At 42.1% G+C, this 5896-nt stretch overlaps 1 non-coding gene across 1 annotated transcript; it reads right to left on the reverse strand.

Moving 5' to 3' along the window:
• Nucleotides 1-5519: 5519 nt before the first annotated feature.
• LOC119949060 lies at nt 5520-5657 on the reverse strand. The gene has a single exon (XR_005457156.1). It is a non-coding gene; the product is annotated as a small nucleolar RNA SNORA7 (small nucleolar RNA).
• Nucleotides 5658-5896: the final 239 nt, after the last annotated feature.

A 5896-nucleotide genomic window follows, 5' to 3' on the forward strand; every position in this document is an offset into this window, starting at 1 on the left:
TTTGGCGTTACTCTTTATATGGTGGTAGTAATAAAAGTAATAAGCACTTACTGTGGGCGGAGCTCAGTATTGAGTGCTGGGAGAAAATACAAGCGGGAATTAGACACGGTTCCTGTCCTCGGCGGGCGGGGGCTCACAAGCTAAGAGTATCAGTGGGGAGAAGAACCTGGAGACACAAAATAGGAATGGTGAAACATTAAAACAAAGCAAATACACAAAATAGAAACCAAAGCAGTGGGGTGCTAGGGCTAGAGGAGCCTGTGCTAATTTTGGCGGAAAGGTACAAAGATATTAATTTAGATACTGGTCCTGAGCTCACAGACAGACCATAATCTAAAAGTGGGGCAGGTGTGATAGACACACAGGAAAGAAACAACTAGACAAATCAGTACTACAGTTCTACAACAAGAAAAGCAGCAGTGCCTGGCTATTGGGAAGAAATAGTCCTTAGGCTCCTTACTGCTCCAATCAGTGCCATACCTCATAGAAATAGTCCTGACCTTCCAACTTTCTGAATTAAGTACTCTGCATATGTACACAAAAATTACATTTCAAAATATTTCATCATTGGTACATATTTTCATGGCTAATTGTGCAACTATACTGCATTTTTATCACTGCTTATGTTTGAATTAGTCCTTGTTCTCCCCTAAAATCCCTGACCTTTTCCACCCCTGCACTCCAAATGCAAACCTGGCATGTAGGGCTGAGTGGTAATTTCATCAGTAAAATTTTATATTTGAGACAGTAAACAATTTGGGGAGGGGCTATCATTCAAATTATAACACCAGTGTGAATTTAACCACCTTTGCCAAATCACCTATCCAAAATCCCTTAGTTTTTCATCTCAAAAATCTCCATTGCCGATACAAAACAGTATTGAGGCAATTGCCTGAATAATTCAAGTAAAAAAGCTCTCTGGCAGCAGCAAAGTGAGCAAAATGCTTGACAGCCAATGCTTGGCTTGTCGGGACCATCAACTGCAAAGATCAAATTGGTGATTTTTAAACAGCAGCTGAAGCTTGGCAACATCGGAAAATAGATTAACCAGCAGCACAAAACCCTGTATCTGAATATAGCAGTGCTTAGTTCATGGCAACCTGACCGTATCTTGCCTGTACGTAACAAAATCCACTGTTCTCAGAAAAAGATAAGAGAAGGTCAGATGATGACAAAACATAGAAATTTTAATTTTAAAAATGAATCTCCAAATACCATACCTAATCTAGTGAGAAATAGTCTTGTACTTTTCTCAGCTAGTCAGAAGAGTGGACTACCCAGAATTCTACACTGGTTCCGTGATCATCTTGAAGCTACTGATTAAAATCTAGGTCAGTTCTCTCATTTCATAACTCTTGGCACAGAACAGGGGAGGTAGCTAAAATCAAACTCATATTTAATGAGCACAAGGTTTTTTGGAACAAAAAATTAATCCTTCTGTTACAGAAACATCAGTGGAATAAACATTTGAAAAAGTACTGTTGTGGTAATTGACTTTTGACCCAGAGAAGGAAAAAACAATGCAAATATACATGTATAGTGAGTTTATTCTTCAAGTGGAAGAAAGCAAAGCTTTTAAGGACTTACCTCTGATGCTCCCAAATTTTGTATCTTTGCACCTTGGGCTCCATTACTCCAGGCACATTTGTTTATTTCTAAAGTGTTATCATTTATGTAATATTCAGCCCAAAGGCACCTTGTGCTAGCAGACTAGAGTTGCCCATTCTCTACATTTAGTAGATCTGTCAATATCTATGTTAAATTAAAATGGGTTATTCCATTTGTCAGCTAAAATGCTTCTAGAGGAGGGGAAGCGAAGGGCTTAAACGCATTATCTCAGAGTGAAGAGTGGGCCATCAGAAAAGTTGCCACTAAAATTCCATAATAATAATCCTAATGATGCTATGTGCCAGGCACTGTACTAAGCACTGAGGTGGCTACAAGTAAATCGGGTTGGACACAGTCCCTGTCCCTCATGGGGCTCACAGTCTCAATCCCCATTTTACAGATGAGGCAACTGAGGCACAGAGAAGTGAATTGACTTGCCCGGGGTCACACAGCAGACAAGTGGCCGAGGCAGGATTAGAACTCATGACCTTCTGACTTCCAGGCCTGTACTCTATCCACTACGCCATGCTGCTTCTCTAGCAAGCGTTAAAAGAGCCTTATAAGAAGTCATGACTATAGTATTGGCTTCCTTTTCGCTCCCCAATGCCAACTCTATTGTACTCTCCCAAGCGCTCAGTATAGTGTGCTGCACACAATAAGTGCTCAATGAATACTATTGATTATTATATTTACCAAGGCCACGTACCTTAGATGTTCACACTTAGATTTTGGAAGGCAGATACATAGCTCTCTCTCTTTGAAACTCTTTTAGATAGATGGACAATGAAATGCTTTCTGGCATCCAGGTTTTAGATGGTTTTTTTTGATCCCAGATTGATAAATGAGTTCTTTTAGACTTTTCTATTTTCACTTTTGAAAAAAATTCATGCAAATATCAGATGCATCTTTTCCCACGTCTGGTCCATGGGAGAGGAAAGAGCCCGGGGTTTAGGAGTCACAGGTTTTAGGTTCTAATCCCAGCTCCACCACTTATCAGCTGTGTGACTTTGGGCAAGTCACAACTTCTCTGCACCTGTTACCTCATCTGTAAAATGGGGATTAAGACTGAGCCCCACGTGGGACAACCTGATTACCTTGTATCCACCCCAGAGTTTACAACAGTGCTTGGCACATAGTAAGTGCTTAACAAATATCATCATCATCTCTCTGCCAGCTCTGAATATGCTAAGATGGTCTCCTTGACTTTCACTTGTTAACAGATTCAGATTTCACATCCTGCTCAATGCTAGAAGGTACAGGGATGCTTTGGGACTTTTTCTCTGATTATTCATCCTAATCTGCTTGATGGAAGCCCCAAGCGACATGGAGTAAGAAGAAAGCAGTCTCACTGTCCTTGACATTTTCCACTCAGAATTGCAGAAAATCCTTGAATTAAGATGAGTTGGGTTAAGACGAATGGCACATATCTAAATTTACACCTCGTTTCAGCTCAAAACACATCGGTTTCAACTTTACCACATTAGCCTCCTCAATGCCACTCGCTACTGGCACAGACAGTGTGAGGTGGGGCCCTCGGGAGCTGTGAAAAAATGGGGAAATAATTTTAAAAGCCACGATGAGGGGAGAAGAAAGTTTAAAGGGTGATGGAAGGGGAGGAGCTGAGTGGTGGAAGCCAGGGGAGTGGTGTGTGTGAGGGAAGGGAGGATTGACACATCCATTTTACTTCTCATGAAGTAAGTCAGCCTATTGCAAAACCTCTCTGCCTCAATATAAATAGTTTAATGTAACTATATTACTTAACTATAATAGATTTAAGTACATATTTTCTGGGTACTTTTGGAAAAAAAATAGGGTACCTAACTGGTTCAGGAACTCACCCCCCATTCATAACATTGTTCCTATGGGGAAAATTGGTTCAGTATTACAGTGTTTTGACTTAAGATGCAGTTTTCAAGAACAAATTGTGGCATGGGTTTGAGTCAGTATAAATTTTCCATAGAATAATAATAATAGTTGTGGTACTAAGCACTTACTATGTGCTAGGCACTATACTAGGCAATGGGGGAGATACAGGATAATCAAGTTGGACAGTCTTTGTTCCACATAGTACTCACAATCTAAGAGAGAGAGGAAAAAAAATAAGTACTGCATCTCCATTTTGCAGATGAGGAAACAGGCACAGAGAAGTTAAATGACTTGCCTTAGGTCATGCAGCAGGCACATGGCAGAGCTGGGATTAGAACCCAGGTCTCCGGACTCTCAGGCCTGTGCTTTTTTATTAGTATTAATGGTATTTGTTAAGCACTTACTATGTGCCAGGCACTGTACTAAGTGCTGGGTTAGGTACAAGCTAATCAGGTTTTTTTGTTTGTTGTAATGGTATGTGTTAAATGCTTACTATGTGCCAGGCGCTGTACTAAGCGCTGGGGTAGACGGCAGCTAATCGAGTTGGACGCAGTCCATATCCCACCTGGGGCTCACAGTCTTAATCCCCATTTTAAAGATAAAGTAACAGGCGCAGAGAAATTAAGTAACTTGCCCAAGGTCACACAGCAAACAAATGGCAGAGTCGGGATTAGAACCCAGGCCCTCCTGAGTCCCAGGCCCGTGCTCTATCTACTAGGTCACATTGCCTGTCAGGTTGGACACAGTCCCTACCCCACATGGGGTTCACAATCTTAAACCCCATTTTAAAGACGAGGAAACTGAAGCATAGGCACACTAGGCCAAGCTACTTCCCTAAAACTTGGCTTAATCATAGTGCCGTGGCCTTGCTTTTCACCATCCAAGACTCCTTGAGGTCCGGTGGGATTGAAAGCGATGCTGGCACTTGCTCTGATAAGGGTTAGTGGCCAGCCTAAATCAGTGGCATAAAGGACTTCTTACATCCAGCAGACTGTTGACCTCTGCTCTTCCTAAGCATTTTTGTTAAAGTAAATATTTAACATTTCAGAGATGTTAATCAGAAAGTTGGTTCAACAGCTCTTTATTCCTGATTCGGGATTGCTACATGTGCAAAGGATTGCAAAAGAGAGCTTTCTGAATTATTTTTTCCTCAGTTTCTTCATACTACCCTTCTCATTAAAAGTCCTCCCTGCTGCTGGTGGAATTTATAAGAACAAAATGTCTATTTCTGGCAGGCCTTCAGCCTTGCATTTTCGATTATTGGGAGGGCAAACATTGCACCATCTTTCATCAAGGATCCTATTTTCTAGCAAGGCCTGGTCTTCCTTTGTCTAAGCGGGCAGCACTGCTAGGGTTTTAAATAGTTGTCTTTTGCACACAAAGAATGCACCACTGATGATGAAATTAACCTTTCAGCCTAAAAAGGCCAATATGAGACCCACAGTCTGGGCTGAATTGTACACACACGAAGGTTGACCCTTATTGTGCTGTCACATTTGTTGTTTGCAATGCCTGCCTCTGTTTTCCCTCTTGTCTCCTGAGAATGATGAAATTGTCAGAAAGTGCTATTTCTCTCTTCAGAGCAGTCTGCCAGGCTGGTCTGTCTTTGGGAATTGATTCCCACTTTTCAGCTGGGATTTAGCACTGTCTGAGGCTTTGTTTTACTGTATCCTTTAAATTTTTCGTCTGTCCTCCTTGCTTTCAGTTTCCCAATTTCAGCTAACCGTACGACAGTTTTTTGGGCACCCTTTTGTCATTCATTCTCCTCATATGTTCCAGCCAGTGCAGCTCTGCTACAGTGAGCTGAAGTCCAGACTAAGAGACTGACTTTGGTTCTTGTCTTGTCTATGCTGTCGAGTCGTCTCCGACCCATAGCGGCTCCATGGACGTACCTCCGCCAGAACACCCCACAGTCCATCTGCAGTCATTCTGGTACTGTATCCACAGAGTTTTCTTGGTAAAAATCCAGAAGTGGTTTACAACTACCTTCTGCCGTGCAGTAAACTCGAGTCTTTACCCTCGACTCTCTCCCACGCTGAGTTTTGACTCGTAGCAGATTGCCTTCCACTCGCTAGCCACTGCCCAAGCTAGGAATGGAATGGGTAGGCCTCTGCTTGACTCTCTGTCCCATCGCCGAGACTGGTAGAGTATTGGAAACTCTCCAGGTGAGATCCTGAGAGGGGAACATTGGTTCTAGGATTTCATTATTAAGTATAGCCTGCAGGTGAAGCTGACAGAACTGCTTAAGAAGCCAGATATGGCATCTTTGGGGAGTTCAGGTAGAGAAGATTGGACAACACAACAACTCCGACTCCTTTAGTTTGGTCTGGAGCGTAATATTATGATTTTGCCCTAGTCAATTTGACAGTCTCCCAAAGGATGTGCTGGCTTTTTAAATTTCATCTTTTAATTCCTTGTCTTA

Source organism: Tachyglossus aculeatus, chromosome X3 (genome assembly GCF_015852505.1).
Source record: "Tachyglossus aculeatus isolate mTacAcu1 chromosome X3, mTacAcu1.pri, whole genome shotgun sequence".
Lineage (NCBI taxonomy): Eukaryota > Metazoa > Chordata > Mammalia > Monotremata > Tachyglossidae > Tachyglossus > Tachyglossus aculeatus.